Genomic DNA, 23,980 nt, shown 5'->3' on the forward strand with positions numbered 1-23,980 from the left:
GGGGAACATGGTACAAAGCATTGTCCTCGGGCGTATAGAAAATTCACGACTGCATGTTCCTGGGCAAGGCACTTTACTACGATTGCCTCTCTCCACACAGGAGTATAGGTGGGTACACGGGAAGGTAGATGCCATATTGCGCTGATCTCGAGCTGCTGCAGAAAAGTGGTCTCTCTCCCGATGAAGAGGGATGTGAACCACTTTGAAACCTTAGGTATAAAGCGCTATGCAAGCATCACATTATTATATTATCATGAAGGTCTAATTGATAAGATTTGCAGATTTGCCACATATTTTTATCTAAATTTCCATGTCTTTATTTAAGACAATCTGTTTTACATCGATGTATTTGACAGATTTTGGAAACTAACCTTTGGAAAGGAACATGTGGTACATACTTTTGGTTGTGTTTCGGTCCTCCAAGTCGTCAGCAGTTTTTTCTCTTTCCCACGGAGAGGCAGGTGATTGGCCGTTCTGTTCACGTCTCCTCCAAGCCCTAACCCTCTCGGTTGACGAGGCGTGGATGAGACGCTCTGGCAAGCGGAATCATCGCTAACACGGACTCCTCCTAAACCGACCAAAGAAGCCCTTTGCGATTGTCTACAGCTGACTGCCTGCCTTCGATCCTGTCGACGTAAACAAGACCGCCCTGGACTATCGCTTCATTCCTTACGGTCACATGCAAGGCCTCTCAACCTTTGCCATCACCTATTTGTTTTGCAGAGAAGCTCTTAAATTTGATGTAAGAAATTGTTTGTCTGTGGACACAGGTATTATTTATGCTTCGTCAAAATTAAAAGCGATCAGTCTACAATAGATTACCAATTAATCAATTCGACCAACTAGTTTCTCAACTAAGTTGATTTTTTCTTTACCTTTAAACTGTCTTCGGCGAAGAAAAAAGTCGAGTTATTGTTTTCGAAGTTATTATTAAAACAGCTGTTTAAATGCTAGGGTTTTTTATCATCTGGGACCGATGTTTTTCAGAAAAAAACAAAGATCGAATATCTCACTGCGTTTCAAGATAAACTTTCAACATTTCAGATTAAAAGTGACGTAGAACTATATAAAACCTGAAGTTTTTTTCCTAAGATCACAGACCTTGATGATAACAAAAGCTGTTAGAATGCTAGGATTTTATTATCTGCATGATGGGGCCGATTTGTTTCAGAAAAACAAGTCTCAGAATGTCAAGATCGGATATCATCACTACGGTTAAAGATAAACTTCAAACATTTCATCAGCTTAAAAGCGATTTAAAACCTGAACTTTTTTTTCTAAGACCACGGAGCTTGATGAAAAATTAGATCAACCTGCGGATAGCGCATCTCGAGCGGTGCTTAGAGAAAGGGATTTAAAGGCAAAGCAGGGAGATAGATATCCTGAATTCGGTATTGCGGTCTGTGGCACCTGTCCCTAGTGTTTGAAGGGCCCTTAGGGTGGGATTATCCTCTAAGTAGTTTAAGGAGTTGAAATCAGGTTATAAGGCGTGACAAGTGTGGATCGGAGATCATCTCCCTGAAAACAGCTGTCTTTACACTGCCTGCATGGACATATTGCATCGAGAAATCAGAACAAAAAACCTACTCAATGGAAACATCTTGGACTTTAAGACATGGATTTTTGGAACCCTCTAAGTGTCCCATTAAATATAACAAGCAAATTCTCATTTCAAGCAAAAGCAAACAAACGAAATGAAATACTTCGCAAAAATTGTTTTGTAACAATTCGTAATTTTTTTTATGAAAATTTTGTGAATGGAGGCAAGATAGTGTGGAGTAATGATATAGTCACGTGGTATATAGTGCGCTGTTTTTACGGGAAACTTAGGGAGCTTTTTGGGTCGGTTTTCAGCGCGTGATTTTCGCGTGGGATTGGGACGGCGGCCCGGTCTTGTACGCACGCACAATCATTTCAAGCAAGAGTTTCATGCAAGTCGGCCAAAGATTATTATGCAATCGCACTTGTTCGTGTGAGTTTTGAAACCATAAATACACGAATGCTGTTATCAACAAATGACGAGACCCTAACCGGTGACAAAGTACAAATCGCGAGATACAATCGCGAGATTTTAAAAGCATGTTTTCATATATTCCGAATATGACACAAATAGATTATAAAAACAGCTTATTTAAAATCGATTGAATAGTCATTTCGGCATCTCAAAAAGACTTGAATGAAAGGTTAACAACCCAGCCGAATTGCACTTTTAAAAGTTGTTTTCGTCATGCATGGTGAGAACGCTTTGACCTTTGTTGTTGATCGTTTTGTGAAATGGTCATGGACACTGAACAGTGTGAGGCATGAAGAATCCCATTAATTACTGAGACAGGTGGATTATGTGTCAGAGTCATTTTAATTAAGATTAAATTCCATTCCAAGAAAGCAAATCCTTGGCAATTTAATAAGATTTGCCTGAAGGCAGTAGTGCTGGTACTAGCAGGCTGGCAAGTTTGTTGGACGGATACCTAGCCTGCTGCTTACAAGCCATGAATAATGTCAAATGTGGAATAACCACTTTATCTATGATATGCGTAAATTTCAAAAACAAAATATAACTGAATGCCAGACAAGGAATGTGTAACCAACATAAATAATATAGGTATGGTTTGAAAGATACGTCTTTCCACTTTAAAATGAGACATCAAACGTCCAAATCTGATAATGTTTGACAAAGTTATGAGTAATTTTCCAAGAGATGTCCAATTTACCATGGGACCAAGTTTCAAATTTTAGGCAAAAGGTAGCCTAATTGCTTTGAGTGGATATCTGACTATCCTACAAAAAAAATGTCTTTAAGCACAATTCTAAACACTTTATTTCTACCACCTCATGCTAATTTTATTTTAGCATGTAAACATGTTTACAAACTGATAGGAAGAAAGTCTTTAGAATTGTGTTTACTTGCTAAACACCTTTTTGTCGGCCAGGCAATTATCCACACAGAGGCAATTAGGCTACCTTTGTCCAATGCCTAAAATTGAAAACTTGGTCCCATGGTCAATTTGACCTCTATTGGAAAATGACTCAAAACTCTGTCCAAAATTATCAGATTTGGACAGTTCATGTATTGTGTTAAAGAGGAAAGGTGTATCTTTCAAACCATACCTATATTATTTATGTTGGTTGCCTGGCATTCCGTAATATTTCGTTTGCATTTTTTTGATAAACATTGTATAATTAAAAAAACAACAACAACACATGATTCATCCCAGCAACGTCTACGGAGGAATATGAGACTTAGGGACAAAATGGCGCCCCGTGGAGACTTAATTGACCAATCAGTTAGCAAGTGTGATAGGGCGCCACAGGAGAATGACCAATCACTTGCCCGAACAGTGGACAAATTGAATTCCCGTGATGTAACCTAGCAACTGATAGTTAGCACTAAGTTGTGGCAGGTCTTCTCATGCAGTGAAAGGCTGCCACTCATCCACTGCGGCAAATCAATTCCTTTATTTTGCTCCTTTTGCTGGGTTTTATTTTACCGGTTTTATTAGTCGAACTGACCAGAAATCACAGCTTTGTGATTAAATTTTAGTGCGTACCCTTTGACTGATTCAGAAGACGCCCCCTCCCCCCCCCAAAAAAAGAATAAAAACAATTAAATTAAAAATAATAAAAATAAAAATTTAAAAACAACACCACACCCGTATTTCATTTCAATACTGATACCAACTGTAGGCCTATAGTACAGCAGATGATGGGATTGTGCCTTTGATGATACAAGCATGGCATTTAGATTTGTCCTTTGAAAAAAATAGATGCAGAATATCAAGCAATGGCAGCCATATTTGAAAATTTAGAAATTTGCTTGTTATTCTAACCATATGTTTTCAAAGGTCAAATCTGCGATATAATAGCCAAATATCTTTCTCATGACATTTTCTGACTGTGTGCCAAATGTCATGCTTGTATCATCAAAGGCACAATTCCCCCAAATATTTCCCCTCTCAGTCTACCCCACTATTGTTACCTATTTGAATTGTAAGCTTCTTGTTTCGTGTTTTTCTCTCGATATCTTTCGTTGTGAAATATGTGTTGTTCTAGTTGTTCCTTTGTAAACAAAATAGAAAACAATTAACAAAATAGTACTCATCTTTCTAAAGTGCCAATTTCCTTTATTCGAAAAAAAAAGGACAAAAATCGTGTTTACGACAGAATGTACGATTCGTTCAGGTCCGGATATAAATAATGAAATGTGGAATCTCTTATAGCCCAAGGCCGCTATTATTTGATTTGGTTCCCATGGCAACGAGTCCGCGTATCGTGACCGATGACCACCTTTTCTCCCGCCTTTTTTTCTCTGAAGCACTTAAGCATAGACGCGGCCAGATAATCAGTAGATATGGCAGCCCAGTCTGCACAAACAGCCTTCTAGCTTGCTAGATCAGTCAGGCAAAGAAGAAAAGAAGAAAAAAATATTAATAAAATGTAAAAAAAAAAAATCCTTAAAGCTGTTTTAAAAAACAAATAACACTTCGCCATTAAACTCTCATTTCTTCATTTCATAATTTCATGGAGTTCACTTGATATTTTTTCTGCAATATTAGGGTTTACCATCAGAAATGGTGTCCCGTTTCTTTACCTGCGAAATAACACTTAAGATCGAGTACATCGAGTACATCCAGTCTGGTTCTATTTAAACGTAAATACCGGGTGAGTAAAAAAAAAGAAAACCCAAATGTCGGGACCATTGTTTACGTGAAGTTCTGCATGTAGCACTTTCAAAATCTAGGATATGAAAGCCCAATTCATAAGCTTTCTTTTAGTACAAGAATCATTCAAATCACTCAAGTACTTTTTAGTGTTCTTTCAGCGAAACGAAAACAAATCACATCATGTGTGTGAAGTGTTTTGGTTTTGCTGAAAGAACACACACCTTTTTTGTGATCCGTGGACAGAACTTTAAAACAGTGGTTGTGTTTAAGACTCCGTAACTTGAAAAGTACACGAGTGATTTGAATGATTCTTGTACTAAAAGAAAGCTTATGAATTGGGCTTTCATGTCCTAGATTTTAAAAGTGCTACATGCAGAACTTCACTAAAACAATGGTCCCGACATTTGGGTTTCGTTTTGTTTGCTCACCTTTTATAAGACTTGTTTACTTAATAATTATATGGAACTAATTAAGTTTCACGGGGTAGCGGGTTACAGGTTTAGTTTATGTGTCGTTATTTATGTAACTAATCATTTAATCCTTTCAATCTATACTGTTTTGTCTTAATAATGTGTTAAGTGTCATTATGCATGTATACATGTTGAAACTTGGCCCCTACTCGACAAGCTTTGCTTTTTTGGGACCCCATCCACACTTATCTTTATTAATGTTCATAATTTACTGATGCCAAACGTAGAGTGGAAAATAGAGTAATTGATTGAAATAATTGATTGATTGGAATCATTACATCGAACTGATAGACAACTACTAAAATGACTGTTCCATTTCCGATTGATCTGCGCGCTTTTAGGATTGCTCTGTGGTGCTGTTGACTGAGGACAGATGCAGTCGAGAAGAAGAAAATCGACCTTCCGAAATACAGAGGCATTAATAAAAGTATTCATGTATACACATTCAACCCAGGTGTTAAATGGGTACCGGCATTATTCAATGCAGGAAGGTAACAGACTCGCTGTGGAGGAGGTGTGGCGATCCCCCCACAGCAGCATATGAGTCTGGCCCAATCGCTAACCAAAGAGAGATGGGCACTCCGTTCCTGTGAACACTGGTTCGTCCTCTTTACCTTTTCTTGTGTCAATATAGTCCGACATTCACAAAACAAATAATTAAAACTGTTTGTTTGTTTTTTCAATGAAAATAAACATAACATTAAGGCCCGACTCAGGAAATACAGTCAATTAGGTGAACAGGTGTAAATTTTACTGGGCCACTTTCACCTGTGATGTCACCAAATTCAATGCCTATTCAATGCTTAACCCAGATTCAGCATGTCCAGGTGAGAGTGGCCCAAGTACAATTTATACCCTTTCACCTGACTGATTGTATTTCTGGATCTAGGGACCCAAATGGAATGGGGTAAAAAGGAGTGGATTGAGAAATAGCCAGGCTTTAATGCAATATATTATTTCATTGAAGAAAAAAACGTTAATTTCATTGAAACTAAAAAAAATAAACAGTCTTAAATTATTTGTCTTTTGAATGTTACACTTCTTTTTTGCACACTCTCTTGTAATACTGTTGACTCTTCCGAAAGGTTTGAAAGACGTTTTCTTTATCTCTATATGCAAAAAGGAACAACAACACACAGAGTTACCTATGTATCCGATTCACCATCTTTAGATTATTTTTGGATTGTACCAATGCGTTACTCATCACGAAACAGCCGTCGATTTCGACTATAGGCTTAATGTCTTAAGACGTAATGACCGCGTAGTTCGTGCTAGTGGTAATGCTGACGAGGATCGGAAATGTATAGGAGGCTTTAACCTGTGGTACACTTATACTGAGAATTGAAAGGACACGACCTTTAGACAACTGCAAGTAATTCATTTCTGTGGTTGCTGGGATGCTTCTTGTAGATGTTGCCAGATGTTGCATCAGTCTAGTTATTTTTTTTTATATTGGACCAAATAAAGATGCGATCTTTATCAGTGTGATTTGAACAGTCGTGTGAATCTTTGGTTATATCTTCAGGCGTGCGGAAATTTCATTTGATAACCATTTGAAAAGACGAAGTAGGAAGATGAAGGACTTTTCTTCCTTGAGTGTCACTTAGACAGTCTTTGGAGTGCTTCATCCTTGGAGATAGGTGCGATCTTTCTGTTAAGCACGAGAGTGGGTGGATGATCTTTAATGAAGAGTTGGGTGTGAACACCTGGCCTTCTCTGTCGTGTGACTCCCATCAGAGGGTACACCACTTACAGAAATGTGAGCTTGTCCCCAACAGTAGGATATTTTTTAGTGACAGTTCTTGACTGTAAAAACGACCAACCTGTCCTTTGATGCGTTTACATCTCTCATATCTATTTTGTCTCAGGCACGTGCGTGCCTCCACGTGACCTTGCCTTGCTGCTCTTTTGCTCTTCGCCATTTTTTTTTATTTTACTTCCTTTCCGCGACTCGTGTCAACTCACGAAATCAATCCGGCAGCAAAGTGCACGTTTCGCTAAACAACAAGCCATTCATTCTGATTGGCTGACCAGGCGTGTGTGCGCAATCGATCCAAGAAATTGATCGGTGAGTAATTTCGAGCCTCTCCCAGATCATTTAATTAGCGAGCCCTGGGAGTGAGCGCGCCGGCGAAAGCCGAAGCCGTTTTTCGGTGGGGCGAATATATTGGAGCCTTCCTATTGGTTGATTACGGGGACCAATCACTGGTGAGATTGATCTCAAACATCGATCCTTGTGTATTTCGTGATCAATTTAATTAACGCGGTTTGTTGATGACGCCGGGAAGTGGTGTTCTTTTATTGATTACGTCATCACCTCGGTATTTCTGTTTCGAGACGTGACTGAGACTATACTGCGTCCGTGAAAATGCCTGATTCGTCGGATGTTTCCAGCTCACAGTTACACATTGACAACTTGCCAATTTTATGTTATTAACTTTTTTAATGTAATGTAATGTAACAATTAGCACACTGGGCTACAACCCAACCATCCTTAACGTAAAACCTTATTGAGCATTGGTAAGCAACTCAAAATATCGATTGTTGTAATTTACCTCCATTTGAGGCCGTATACGTCTCCAAATAAGATAAATGAAAGTTGTTTTGCATTAAACTCACCGAACAATTGCAAAGTCATCACATTACTCTTATATAGTCAAGGATGATTTTTTTTAATTTCATTTTTGTCATCTCCCGTGGTGTTTTCAGTTGTACAAACTGACTGAAACGTGATCCAACTGACGTAGTTTACCTAAATCCTATACGTTGTTGAACAATTCACGGTATCCATGGAAACCGCAGGTATTGTGCATGGAAGACGGACTCGATCAACGGATGCAAAATAATAAAGAAGCAAGCTTTTCAGTGTCTAGGCCTGGCGCCAGGTATATTAATATTATCTAGTTTCTAGTCCTGATTGCGAACAACGTAGGGCTGCACACTACCCTACAATTTGTCTTAAATTGTGTTCTTCACTTACTTAAACTTAAAGGGAATGTACAACATTTGCTTTTGCTGCAATTTTCAGAAATAAATGAATTTGGAGGATCAGTACATTATAGCAAATATTGTTAAAATGACTTGTTTCACGTTTTGGGCTTGTAGATGCTAGAAAAACCAAGAAAACCAATCATGTTCTTAGAGTCTGGTTCCCTGACCTCCCTTAAATTGAATCGGAGCAATTTATAGACTTTGGGGAATTGTATTAAGGTCGAAGAATCAGTCTAGCAGGCTTGTACCCCTTCACAGGTCTGTAATCAATTGCGAAGAAAATGCGGAATAACAAATTAGGAAAAATTAGGAGCAGCGTTTTAAAAAAGCCAGTTTTTTTCCAACGCTGGTAAATACCATTTTTCTTAAAAATGTCAGCACACCAGGAGCCACGATTTTACAGGTTGCTTTAGACTGTCATTCCCTAACAATCCAGTAAGATTTTTCGTCATAATTTGATCATGTCGTTTTGTGATGTTTGCAAATGTTGTATCTTCCCTTTAAAGGGTTCATGCGATGAATTTTTCTGAGGAACTCAATTTGTGCAACTTTCTACTCCGCTTAAATGATTGCAAACTATTTGACATCCCTTTTCGGTTAATTGTATTGAAAAGAGCACTTCTTTAAACATTTGAAATTGTCCATGCTTTTCCGGACAATTTAAGGCGCTGTTGCCGTGATGTCATTTCAGGAAGACACTGTTCAGTTTAGTGTTTTTTTTGTTCAAATTGTGAACCAAAAATGTGCTCATTAAAAAGATTTTTGAGAAAAGGTTGCGCATTGGCTTACTGCTAAGTACAGACATAACAAAAATCACCAAAGAACAAGAAGTTAACGACAGTAAAATACCTAAAATTCTAACAACTTTTTGAGTTGAAACAGCTGTAACATTGACTTTTCTGCCTGATATGACATCACAGTTTTGCCCATAAATATGGACATTATTTTGTATCGGCATAAAACCCCAAAAGGCACCAAAATACCCTTACAATGGCCAAACGAAAATTGAAATTAAGGTTAAATAGGGCGCAAAGAAAAACTTTTCATGGGCCCTTTAAGGCCAGATTTCTTGATATCGGGTAAAAAACCTTACTGTTTTTTCCTTCCCCGCCTTCGACTTTGTTAATTCCCGCCAATCCTTGGGACTTTGTTTGTTTATTTTGTTTTGTTTGTTGTTCGTCGTTTGTTTTTGCTTTTGCACTCGGAATTAATCCGAAAAAGTTGGGTCTTGTGTCCCTTTCAACGATTATTCAAAGCAATCTATATTAAACTCATGACCAGGACCTGTTTTCCAGAATTTGAAACAAAACGGGGCAATCTGCACTCCACTGAATCGAAGCTCTTGCATTCCAGGTGAGCCGAAACATGCAGTAAACACGGTTCTGTGAAACTCGATGTCTCCAACACTCTCTTGTGTGTTCGATTGACGGTAACCGAGCGGGTGAGAAAAGCTTAAATTAAATCAAACATTTAGACTTGTCTTCATCGTGGATTCTAATGGCGCTCCATTGCGAACCATCACATCCAGGGTACGGCGATATGGAACAAGTAAACGAAACCTTTCCACCAGAGGAAATTGAAGAGAAAAAAAATGGATTAATTTCATATCAAAGGGGCTTTTTTGAGTTCCCTGCCTCGGGCCTTCACGTTTGTAATTGAGGCGGGTAGATACGGACATCATTCTATTTTCCAGGGACTTAGAGCAGATATAATGGTTCTGTGTGAAACATTTTACTATTCGCGCGTGCTAAGGAGATATTTGTTTTTGTCTATAGCTGGAACACATGTGATCAAAAGGTGTTCCGGTTTTAGGTACAATTTCCTTTTACTATAGTTTTGACCATAGTTTTGTAATAAAAGCAGTTGGGTTTTGCCCTTCACCGACGTATAGGGTAGGGTTAGGCTTAGGCCAAGTTAGGTTGAGGGTTATACGTCGGTGAAGGGCAAAAGCTAATTTGATCTACATCACCCAGACGCAAAAATTCCATCTTATGAATAGTAGTAGAATACATACATAAACATTTACCATGCATTAAGTCACTCATTCATTTTAATCGATAACCTCTTCTACAAAACAGGAAAAGTAAAAAAAAAAAATACCCAACTAATAGTCTGCGATACATTTCAAATTGTCCCGTCACTTCTACCGCTGTGTGGAGGTTGATCTGCCATGGTGTTGCAAATATAATCCAAGACCGATCCATTTAGGCGGCTGCTATCGCGTCGTAACATCTCAACTTGAAGGATCGACTGTAGAGTGTTTTCGTCATACGGAGGTGGCTAACTCATCGGGTTTGCAGACTTTCTGCGCCTGAAGGCAATAGGACTCCTCAAGCGAAGAGGTGCATGTAATTAGATAACTTAAGCTATACGCAAAGAGCCCCCACCGCCTCAGGACGGTACACGAACGGCCAGCGAACCCACTTGATGCAGTTATTTTTTTTTCACACGCCTAAAAAGGTCAATCTCTTAATTTTGCAAACCTTTTCTGGAATTGATCGCGGCAGGCGTTGGTGACAATCTGGCTCTATTTGCGGCTTCGTTGATTGAATCGTTTGCAGGAATGAACTCCAATATAAGATATCAGACGTTCGCGTCAATATTAAACTGAACCGCACAGGACTCGTGCATGTGCACAATAAGCTCTGACCACTTTTCATGAAAGTCTTGCATGAAGCGATTGTGCGTACAATTTAACCCCGGGCCGCCGTCCCACGTAAAAAAAATCCCGCAATGAAAATAGACAAAAACTTAGCCCCCTAAGTTTCCCATAGAAATAGCGCGCTATATTCCACGTGACTATAACACTACTGCACATTAATGCCTCCATTTACACAGTTTTCATAAACAAGTTTACGAATTGTTACAAACAGTTTTTGTTAAGTATTTAATTTATATCGTTGGATTTTTTTCTTCAAATTTGAATTTGGTTGTTATATTTTATGGGAAACTATAGGGGATTATTGGGCGCCCGTTGTTTTTTTTGGGTCAATTTTCCGGGGACGGACATATGCAAAATAGACGCGCATGCGCATCGATCGAGACAAAGCCCGATTTCCGATAACTTCGTCAAGAGTGCATTTACTGACGACGGCATGGCATTTGATCACTTTTTGGTCAAATATTGTCGGTCAATTTTCGGGGACAGACTGACCGACCGACCAACATCCAAGTGAAAAAAATATATGAAGTGTTCGTGCTTGTCCTTTTCACGTCTTATTTATTTCATGAATCTGTGTCACTGGAGAGTGGATGATGTATTAATATTGAAAAAATTACAAGGCTTCTTTGTTCAGCACGAAATCACCACTATACCTAACATGTAAATAACATGCAGTTTCAAGCAATATTGAATATTGAAATATAATATTAACATTTGAACACCTTTGTTTGCTTTTACAGAAAGATTCGATTAAGTGCCTCGTAAAGTCCGCAAGAAAACAAGTTATTATTACTTCCCATCCCAAATTAAAAAAATCATGTAGTGTTGAAATGTAATGTACTATACCCGTCTTAAAAAATAGGTTGAAGTTCAACATGTAATTTAATAACGTTCTTATCGTCGATGAAGGAGTTGACTATAATATACAATGTTTTTAAGAAATATTTGTCATTGTTATTGTTAAGAAATGCTAACATATTGTTTACGTAAATTGAAGACCTTTTCTCAGTGATAAAACCATTCTGAGTCTTTTTTTTTATCGGTCATTCCTTGAAAGTGTACTGTGCTTTTCATTATTTCCTGGTATTTTAACCCAATTGCTAAGAACAGTAACAGTTTGTAACAAAAGATTGTTGACCTGGGGCCCAATATTACGGGAGAGTCCCAGAAGAACCTTAGTCAGTTTTGCGAACAACAACTACTTAGAAAAGCCCAGTCGATCTTAGACAGTGACAATCATGTGTTGAAAACCATGTTTGAGTTTCTTCCATCGGGACGCCATTTAAGATGCCCTCCATGTAACCAACAGAAGGAAGTTCTCGTTCATCCCAGTGGCTATTAGACTTATAAACAACTGATAGTTATTTGTATTTTTTAGATCCATAATTTTTTTGTCATATCATTCCATTTCATCTCATTTTGATATGCAACCAATAATCAGAAGGACGGTACCAGTATCGTTATCATTATTCGAGCTGTCAATACCCCAGTGGCCATTAGACCATAAAACAATGGATATCTGCATTTTATGGGTCCATCAATTTAAATGTATTTTTTTTACTTGCCATTTTACATTTTATGTCATCATGTGTACACTCATCGACTAATTATTTCTTGTAGTATAAGATATTACGTTTTTAGATAAGATGAGTTTTTACACCAATTTTAATCGAGATAAGACTTTTTTTTGTGATTGCTTTAAGTTTTATATATCTGCTCGACTTGTAATTTACTAAGTGTTTTAATGAGCTGTCCAACCATATGCAATTGCCTTTTTTAGGATTAATAGAGTTTTTTGAATTGAATTGAATTAAGCACGTGATATGGAAGCCATTCATTTATTCGTCAAAGTAAAAGCAGAAACATTTCTTCATATGGCGACAGCTTCCCAAGCAGATGTCTCGGAAGTGGACTATGCGAGAACTCGCTCCCAAGAAGGAGAAGGGTGAGAAGAAACAACATGCCCGCCTCCGCTCCTGGAAAATTCCCTTCCGGACTCGCCCGATGCGAAGCCCATCTTGCATTCAGATACAACAGCTTTACGGGTTCATGACTTCGCTCAATAATTCGATGATTCCTCCTGACAGTGCCTTTAGCGGAGGAACATGTTTTGCCTGACAACAAATCTGCCCATGGTGTAGAAATTATCCAGAAACACCTGCTCCTTGATCTGAGGTGAGCTCCTCTGAGTTCAGTCTACATTTAACTTACACAATGCCTTCATCGTGCTCTTGCCGTGCTCTACAATTTAAAGCCTCCTGTCACGTAGTCGAAATCGCTGGAAGGAAGTCCAACAGAAGTCCTGCATACAGCCTCATCCGATATGGCCTAGAATTCGTAATTCTTGCGTTACCACACTGTGAATTCCAAAGATATTCACAAAAAAGCAGGCATTTCTGCTAGATTGTCGTATTCAATGCTAAATAAAGTATACTGTTATTAAAACGGGCATTTACTCTCTAAATTCCAAAGAGTGAAATGAGGGACTAGACGTTTAGAGTGAAAATCACTCTCATTTTCGAATGACATGAAAAATGAACCACTTCAGTCGAAGCTCGAGTGAAACCTCGATCTTTACGATTGAATAACTTTCACTCTAAAACGTCTAGTCCCTAGTTTCCGACTGTGGGAGTGAAGCTTCACTCGAATGGAGTGAATTTTCACTCTTTAGAATTTAGAGAGTAGATTGGATATCTAATAAGCTGTAAAACATTGTCCACTCGATCTGAATCATTTTGCACAAACCAAGAAGGTAAAATTGTTCCAATCTATAGTGAGAGTTTTTTTTATGTAAGGCCAGAGCCAGTGATAAACTGTGATGATCCCAACACCTCCTCTTCCTGACGTAGTGGCTAAAAACTATGGGCAGCCGGAACAGGTAAACAGAAACCTAACACCTCACCAGCACAGAAGCTAGAACCATGAAACCGAGATTTGCCCTGGGAAGTTCAACAGCCAAGATAAGAGAAGACGAAGAAAAACAGAGATGGATCTTTGCAGATCCTCGACAAGTATAGAGTTTTGACAGCTGGCACCGCTGGCAATAAACTGGCCAAGGTGTGAAAATGATGGGTAGGCTGTTTTGTTTCTGGTAGGATAAGATGTTGCTACGCTTGAATTTAGGCCTACCAGCATAGGGATTTTTTTCCCCGTGACGCTGGCGAAGATCTGAAGACGGTGGATTTTTTTTTTACAGACAGAACCAGAGATAATTAAAGGCGTTTTAAACAAACTGATATTAAATGGTAAGAACATTTAAAAGTAGGATATAAACGTCCACACAAACAACCTTGAAAGACTGGGCGTTTTTGTGTTATTCTTGTGAGCACCCTGCGAGAACGAATTTCGGGGGTTGAAATTTTGTTCCCGAACAATCGAGCTGTGATTGCTAGTTGTGAATCCAGCTGCACAATGCTTTGCATTCTGCGGACGTGTAAGAAATAACGTTTGTGTATTGGTGCTGTGTGTATTATGTATCCCACACACAACATGTACTATACATGGACAGCGTTGTCAACGTCTAGTTTCATCAAATTGAAATCATGCAAGAATGTACTTAGGGTTGACTTGGACTACATTCATTTCTCATTTGAAGAACTGGGCCTATGATAAGTTTTTCGAATGGCACAACTGCTCAACTGCATGTTTGCCATCATTTAAACCAAAAGTAGCTCAGAGTAATGGCAACATTCTGCACTCCTCATGGGAAACAAGTTGGTATGGTTTGATTTATCTGGTTGAGGCTGAGGGCCTCTGTTAAGTACAAATCATCATGTGTACATCTGAATGAGAATAACAGATTCTCATCCAATCTGTCTACAAGTTTATTTCAAGGGAGGAGTTGTCAACTGAACCAGACGTCGAAGTTACAGTTCAGCAAGAGTTCGAGTCAACGCCCGCGGCTCCCTTAGCAAGCTAAAGCCATTAGGAATACTTCATGGCACTAACACCGCGCATTCTGGGTGCATCTCTAAATATCTGCTGACAGATATGGTTTATGAGGATTTAAATATAGACGGTCTAGAAGCTAAAGGGTACTTGAGGGTCTGCCTAATGAACGATAATGAGGCACTTGGCAAAGGATTGTTCAACTCCAAATAAAGTGACATGTCAAAAATTGGGCCATGCTTTAATGCCGGTTCACAATGCATGCATGGTTTATAACATGTCATTTCATTCCTCAGGGTGTAGTGTTCATTAAAATCTCTTATCTGTTTTTAAGGTCTGATCATTAGTTTCATTTTTAATGACATCTGGGAGCTCTGTCGGAGACCTTCGTCTGCTTTAGTCCCGTACGCGCAGGTGAATTTCCATTGTAAAGTACCTGATTTCCATGGACAATGAACTGCGCATCGTTCACCTGGCATTACAATCATCAGCCATGCTCGATTTGTCAGGATTTCAGAGGCGACCACATTTCACAACCAATCAGCCCTGGAAAATTGATGACAATCAGGGCTCGTATTCCCGCTCCAATGTCACTGGGCCATGCAGAAATAATAAGGGATGAAACGATAAACGGCTCCGGTTGCCAGGCAACGCATCAAGGGAAGGGATGCTGAGAAGGAGATGCCTTTGATCACGTCCGCCATTACTGCATCTTATCAAGCACCTCGTCTTAATATTGAACTGTAGCATTACTTACAAAGGAACCCATAATAATCGCAGGTGCACAAAGGCCTGACTAAATAATTTTTTTCCGTAGGTTCTTAGCTAAAATAATATTTCATTCGAAAGCCTCGATGGCCTCCTTTACTGCAATTGTTGCCATGGTGATTTCCGACCGAGCATTATGCGAACGCATCACTTTAAATACACATCCGTTGACTTTAAGATAGAGAGTCAAGAGGTAAAGCTGCCTTAAATTTTCAATTCCAATTCTTATTTTTGTCAAAGGCTGATTCACTTGTATTTGCAATACATGTATTTATATGTAATAAATTCTAAACCAGCACATATCTATACATTTTGTGAACGTGTGTAGGCCTTCATGCACTTTTCTTATTTTGGAGGTCATTTTGTCGTTTTTGTTTGTGGCATAAAAGTGGTTAAAAGGTCCGTGTGATGAACCTTTCTTAGGAACACCTTTTGTGCAATTTTCTACGCCTTTTGAATGTATGAAAAAAAGTGGACGTCCCTTCTTTGTTAATTTTATTGAAAAGTGCACTTCTTTAAACATTTAAAATTGTCCATGCATTTCTGGACAACTGAGGGCGCTGTTGCTGTGATGTCATTTCAGGAAGACACTGTTCAGTTTAGGGGTTTTCTGTTCAAATTGTGAACCCAACATCTGCTCATTGAAAACATTGTAAGAAAGGTTTGCTCATTGGCTTACTGCCAAGTACTGACAGAACAACGATTTACCAAAGAAAGAAAATTTATGACAGTAAAATATCCAAAATTCTAGCAACTGTTTGTGCTGAAACAGCTATAAGATTCAGGTTTCTGCTGGAATGACATCACAGTTTTGCTCATGAATATGGAAATTCGCATTAGCATAAAAACAAAAAAAGGTACCAAAAACCTTCAAAATGGCAAAACGAAAATTGAAAATGAGTTTAAATGGGACCCAAAGATGTATTTTCAAGGATAGCTTTTAAACAATTACATTGCATGTGCCCTTTAATGCAACATAATATTTAATGCAACAAATATAATTGTAATAGAAAACTGTGAAAACATTTGTTTTACCCGGACGTAAAGGTAATTTTTTGGTCACTTTATTCAAAAAGAAAGCAGCATAATCAGTACCAGGAGGAATAGTCTGGGGAAACCCTGTACATATTTTTTTTGTAAAACCTCATTGCGAATGTGTCTTTGTATCATTAAAGTCCGAGCACGTGACCCGCGGAATCAAGGACAGACTGCGTGCAATATGAGCTCATGATTCCTTTCCGTTCTCGCCTCTAGAAAGTACACGTCCGTCGAGGAGTGACGACTGAATATTATTGGCGCGGACGGATACTTCAATCTGCCGAGTGCCATGAATGTTTTAAAGCTGGTTGGTCGAGATAAAATGCCGTTGAAGGCGTAGCCTTGTACTTGGTAAAAATGTCGAGTACAGCGTGTATGAATTATACATGGCATTAAGCGGCTGGTCCTGATAGGAATGTCTAATAATGATAACTTGATTTATGTTAAAGAGCATTCTCCTTTGTACTACACTCAGCCAAAAAAGAAATTGCCCTAATACTCTTTTGTGTGACTCAAAAACAACTGGGCACCTCTCACTAAAATATCGACTAACTAAACAGAAATTCCTTAGCTATCCAGCCTTACTCTTTATTTGGCCCAAAACAGTGAGAGTGGGTACGAAATTAGGCAATTTATGACAAACGATACCGAAAAAGCTGCACTTTTGTATACGTGCAGGTTATAGGTGAACATTTCGTCTCTGACGCAATCTTCCAACAGACTTTGAAATTATTTAGAAAATGAAAATTGTTGAAAGATTGCGTCAGAGACGAAGTGTTTACCCACAACTTTTTTCGGTATCGTTTGTCATAAATTGCATAATTTCGTACACACTCTCACTGTTTTGGGCCAATTAAAGAGTATGGCTGGATTGCTAAGGATTTTCTGTACTGAATAATTGTTATTTGAGCGAGAGGTACTCAGTAGTTTTTTAGTTAGACAAAAAAAGTATTGGGAGGAACTTTCTTTATTTGTTGAGTGTAGTTAAATGATGGGTTCAAAGAAAACAATTACAATGTGGTTGTTTATAATATTTGCTCAAATATCCAACAGAATAGATCATAACAAATATGTAGGAAGATATGCGATTGCGGCCTCAATAAAGAAAAAAACCTGCGTTTTTGCACTTACAATTTGCGGGAGAACAACATGGATACATTTGAAGACTTTAAGATAGAAATGCCCGAAACGTTTATCTGAAACTTTGGCATTACCTCGTCCAGCAGATGGGTTGTCTTCACGGTAAACCCATGTCAGTGACAAAAATAAACACTCACCCGTGGTATTCACATTCTAAAAAAATTGTCGCTTTAGGAGGAAAGGTGACGTGTTTCCCGGCAAACCATTACCGCTAATTGCTTTAGTACCCAGGGAACGTTTCAAGATAAACGAATTACCTAACGCCATTCTTTTCAGAACACAGGGATTTAATGAAATTAAACAGCTACGGCAAGGAGCTGGCGGCGCGACCATGCCGTGAAACGTCATTTTAAACATCGAGTCAACGGGCGCTTTTTTCACAGAAAACACTTGTGTTTTGTGGACTTGCCAAACATTCGTTCGAAATGAACTCCATGTCGAATGTCTACTGATAAAAAAAATGTGAGGCAGTTCTTCCAGTAGGTTACAAAAGGATTTCTCTGAAGATAAGATTCCATTGGGGAACATGGAAACTATGCTGTTAAATATAATATGGGAATAAATGGATATTGGGCGCGCGCCTTCGGCTCGGGTAATTATCAGCATCCAGACTCCAACCGGTCTTAAACAAAATGTTATATAACCGGTCAAGCACATCTTTATTCTCATTCATTAATACGTTTCCAGTAAAAAATAATCAAAACATTTCTGTTCAAGTAATCAAAACAAGTCAAACATTATTATTTGCCAACGATTTTGTTCAACAAAATTAACTTCATGTGTTTCGAAACAACCATCTAGCTGTATTATGGCACGTCCCTGCCATAAGCAACTCCTTATATGGAGATTGGCGCGCGCGTTCTGCGCGATGTGGCGCATAACGCAGCTGTGCCAGTGTAGTGTGAATTTAGGACTTTGAAACACTGAGTCACTGGTAGTATTGCGCATGCCTACGTGAGGATTGTGAACGTTCAACTACAAATCAGTTTTATCAAATGTACAACCATTTATATATGTTCTTTCATTATTTTAAGCATTATGCCCGTTCATGGTTTCACTACAGATCCGTATGCTTTTATGGTTGTGTAATCAAATGTGCATACCGTATCTCACGCGTTTATCTTTAATGTTCATCCTGCTCTCAACATACAATGTTGTTTGCTACTGATCACACCTCAATTGTCTGTACATGTAGCATGTTCATTTTGTTATGAGATGTAGCCTTAAGCGATTTTCCATAATCTCAGTAATAACCGCCCGAAGAAAAGACGTCACACTTCCCCGTACTCTTGTCTCATTCTCCCAAGTTGAAGTCTTTCTCCCGACTGCATATCTTCATGATTTCCCAATACCATTTACCGGGTACTGTTTCAGAGTATCCTACCCGGCTGCCGGGCCCGGTCAACCATCTCCACCGGCTGTCTACCACCGTGGAGGCCTCGGTCAGCACCCCTCAGGAACCTTCCCTCGTGGCCCTTACACCTGTTCCGTCCTGTAACGCTATCTCTGTCGGCCAACTCCGCGTTTCTTCATAAGGATGGGAGCAGTCACTAGTGTGTCGTTTACTGGTTGTGTAGTACAAGATGACAGTAAACATAGAGACGGCTAGAAGATAACCATTCAAATGTTGGTACTGTCCTCTGGCTGCTTGCTCACAGAGAAAATGATTCATCTTGAAGACTGGAGACAGGGGGTGTCCTATAGGATTCTTGGAATGAAGCATACTCTTATCGACGTTAAGGTTCATCATACGAGAAGGAATGTACAATCTGTACGTCATGATGTGCACACAGAGCCTTCAGAGACAGCTGCAGAGGAGTCAGAGGAGTAACCAGACTATCTCTCCGTTTACTTGGCGGACGACTTTAATTTAGGCATCTTTGTCGGTTGCTCCGATCGCTGAACTGACAGTTCCATTTTTACACAAATTCGTCATGCGAGGATCACAATGTGAGAAGAATGTGTTCTTTTGAAATGCACAAGCACTTTCCCGATTGGGGTTTATTCATATGTCACCAACTCTCGTCTCAATAGGCTTTGTCGTGTTTTTTTTTTATGGCTTTACAGCTGATAATACAAACAGAAATCTGATGAATTTATAACACACGTTAGAAAAAAAACTAGAATACATTTGTTGAGGACTGAATCATGTTTGCAGATTCCGAAACGGAGAGCATTTCTTTATATTTGCCGCACACATATCATTGTTATCACATGCCGAGTACTTGACATTTGTTTGATGAATGAGACTGCACGCTAATGATGACCTAGTTTGCATGATGAGGGCAGAGTTACAATTCAGTTATTTTTCCCCACCTCACAAGATGACATCGTTAAAGGAACGCTTGAGTGACGGTGACTAAAGCTAATAAAGTACAAATGAATCAACCCATCCTTCATGACACGGTGTCCTGCCTTCATAATCCACATCGAATCCCACGCCTGGTCGGGCCCATGCCGAGTTGTCCTTGTATATACTGACATGGTCAGGAGTGGACAATGAAAGTTCCATACACTCAATGGTTAAAGTTGCATACACTGAAAGGTCTACATGCATCCAACCTCGTCCCCATTGCTTACTTTATTTCCAACGTTGTTTCCAATAGTAAACCCTGGAAAGGAAACTTCCTTCCTGCATCCTGATTCGATACCGCAATTGGCTAGAAGTGGATTTATATCGTGTACTTGGTGTTGTTATTCACAACGTGCAGTACGTGTTTTCGCAATCATTCGTCCACGCCTTCTCGAAAATATTCATTTCCTTTCCAGTTTGTTAATATTAATATGAAATGTGATACTGGATGTTGTCTCGTTAAGATCGTAACAGTTTAATTAAAATAAAATCATGTTTTCGTAACTCACGCCATGCTCGCGCTGCGACGAATTGATTCTGTTTTTACCCCAGACACCGCATACAAAAACAAACGCAAATGTAACGCACAGGCAAATGATCCAATACCATGGTGAGAGAGCAGGTAGTGGTGGGCGCGTACTGCTCGACACCCTTGGGACGAGGTTGACATGCATCCGTTTATTTATCTCATATTCATAAATACTTAACACAGTTTACCCATTCCTATTGGTGGAGAGCCGGTCATGTGACCAGTTTTAAACGGTTGATAAAGACCGGCCGGCTGGTCTTAAACACTTTTCCAGTGACGCATGAAATTTGGACTCCTTTGAAATCCGGTGCCTTTTACCGACTCATTGGTTGAACGTTCACAATCATTACGTAGGTATATGCGCACTACTACACCAGTCAGTCAGTACTTTGATCTACTACATTCGCAATACACCGGCACAGCTGCGTTCTGCGTCACACTACGCAGTACGTGCGACACGCGCGCCATTCTCCATATAAGGAGTTATTTACGTCTTCTGGCAAGAAGGACATACCATAATACAGAAAGAGGGTTGAGAAAAGCATGAAGTAAAATTGTTGAACAAATTCGTTAGAATTTTGTTTATGTTTGACTTGTTTTGACTTTTGGACCAAGAAGGTTTGATTTTTTGACAGAAAAGCTTTCGGCTCGGGTAATTATCAGCATCCGTTATCTTTGTTTTATATTCTAAACACGCTTGTTTATATGTCATGTAATTCTTGAATGATCAGGAGTGTGATCAATTTTGTAAGATGCCCAAATGTTTGTACTATAAAATTAATGTAAGCGTGGGTGTGACCCGTAGAGACATTTCTCGCCCTTAAACAAATTATCTGAACCTCCAGAAATTCAGGTCATATGTTGAACCACGGAAGGTTGGTTTTCATCAAGCCTTAATGAAGTCCCATATAAAAAAAAGTCATATCTTCTCGTTGTACAGTTGAGAGGAGTCCGAGCTTTTAGATCAGCATTAGGATTAATCAGTTGGGAACTGGAAGGGCGAGGATGACTTATCACCCGGCCTGAGTCCTAGGAGAGCACACGGTCCCGCACGGGCACCGGGGGGAAATTAATGAAGATCTGTCGAGATAGAGGAAGATCAAACAAATAGAATGAAGGAGTCTAGGAGACGCAGAGGGGTTGTGAACGAAGACGTGATTAGAATGAGATGGGGAGAGAGGAGGTTGCAAGAGAGCAATCGAGTTCATGGAGACTACTTTTCTTTACCAATATTGGACAATCCCTACTCAGATTAGTTTCACCAATAAGGATAGGATCGTGTCTGCGTTTAGGAAGTCTGAGGCCTTTTTCTCACAAAAACAAGTTTTCCTGGTCCTGTCATCGAATCGGCGTTTTCCTTAATAAAAGAAAGCCGCATCGGAGATGTAAGCTAACAGACAATAAAACACTTCATGCATTTTTAATTGACCAACAATACCCATTAAAATGCCCGTTTATTTTTCATGTTGTGTATTTCAACATGACTGTATAGAAATCGACTCTAATCAAGACTGTAAAAATAACTGACTTGATTGCCATCGAACACAGATACATCGTAATTGTCTCGTAGGAAACTGACTGTCATGTCGCCACGATAGACTTTCATATCAATGATTGATGATAGACATTGCAATTGACGACCTGGAGTCGAAATGAATTCCATTATCACCATAAAGTGGAGGTCTAAGCGCAGACTCTCATGATCTCCTCTGGTTGTATCGTAATGACAATTACAACACCTAGTGCGTCAAGTGCCAACAGTATCTCAAGCGTTGCTAGAACGTAACGATCCATGTTTCTGTATCCAGGTATGAATTAGTAGCTTGACGGTGGCTATAAATTAGGAAAGCCAGATGGATTTGGGGAAAGCTGAACGTGGTTTGCCTGGATGTGTTCCCGCGGGTGTTAGTTTGATATTGGACATTGGACATTCTCATTCGTTTGTACGGGGAATGTCCATTTTATTATTTGGATATTGTCCAGCATTCATGTTTTTATTTCATCTGAGAGAAGTGCATATACGGAACATGGACAATCAAGACCTGGAATGATCGGTTACACACCTATGTTCCGACGGGGGCCGCCCGATAGTCCGAAGGTCCGATAGCCCGAAAGTTCTTTAGTCCGAAGGTTCGTTAGTCCGAATGCACAAAATTTCCATAAGAGGGGGTTCGTTAGTCCGAAAATGAAATAAGGTTCGTTAATCCGAACATTTGCTGCAATAGTCCGAATGTTCATTAATCCGAAGGTTCATTTGTCCGAAGGTTCATTTGTCCGAAGGTTCATTTATCAGAAGGTTCGATAGTCCGAAGTTAGAATAAGGTTAATCAGTCCGAAGGTTCAAAAGTCCTATCGAACCTTCGGATTAATAAACCTTATTCTATTTTCGAACTAATGGGCCCTTCGGACTATCGAACCTTCGGATTATCGAACCTTCGGACTATTGAGCCTTCGGACCAACGAACCCTTGGACTAATGACCCTTCGGACTAAAGAACCTTCGGACTATCGAACCTTCGGACTATCGGGCTGTAACCGTTCCGACACCCCTATGTTCCGACACCCCTATGTTTCGACTTCACATATTCCTATTCCTAACCCTAACCCTAACCCTAACCCTAACCCCGGGAGTAACACAATCTCATGTGCGGGTTGTCGGAACATAGGGGTGTCGGAACATAGAGCAGTCACCGAATGATCAAGTTCCTGTCCAGGGTGACCGTAAGGTCAGAGCCAAATTCTGCTAAATGCACATCAAAAATCTGTCAGATTTACCAAAAATCTGCCAAATTCCCTAGAATTACTCGAAGTACACTATAAACACTTAAAATCAGATGCAGATTGGTAGTATTGCCTTAATCAAGATTCAAATTACATAATAAGCAATCTAGTCACATAAAGATGTTGTGAAATTTTTGGAACATTTCGGGCAAAACGCGGATCCGGCCACGAAAAACGAGGACCGTTTCCCAGTTAACCTCAGCACCTAGACCAGCCAGCCTGTCCCATTATGCAAGAGTTTGTTTGAAAGGATTAAAGCTTTTTTTAAACTAATGTACACTTTTTTTTATTCAAATTTGCTGGTTTTGGGGGGTCAAATAACCATTTTTGCAGAAATCTGCCAGAAATCTGCCAAAAAAATCCATTCTGTCAATTTTTCTGTCAAACTCGTTTTTTTAAACAAAAATTCTGTCAAAGTTAGCCGAAAATCGGCTAAAACGGTCACCCTGTTCCTGTCTTGGTCTAATGTCACTTCCCAGCACCCACCTCACGACACCAATCAGGATTTAGTCATTATCAATGGCATTTCCCAGTGAAGGCTATGTAGACAGTGGGATCCAAGCAAACTTTGAACTGGAGTTATTTTCTCATATCGATGTAGACATAAGTCTTAACCTAGATATCTCAGGTAGGGATAAAGTGCCTAGGCTTTGGCAAACACAGAGGGTTCTGGTAAAGTCGTCAGTGACAGAGACAGAAT

The sequence above is a fragment of the Patiria miniata genome, unplaced genomic scaffold (genome assembly GCF_015706575.1).
Source record: "Patiria miniata isolate m_02_andy unplaced genomic scaffold, ASM1570657v1 HiC_scaffold_18, whole genome shotgun sequence".
Lineage (NCBI taxonomy): Eukaryota > Metazoa > Echinodermata > Asteroidea > Valvatida > Asterinidae > Patiria > Patiria miniata.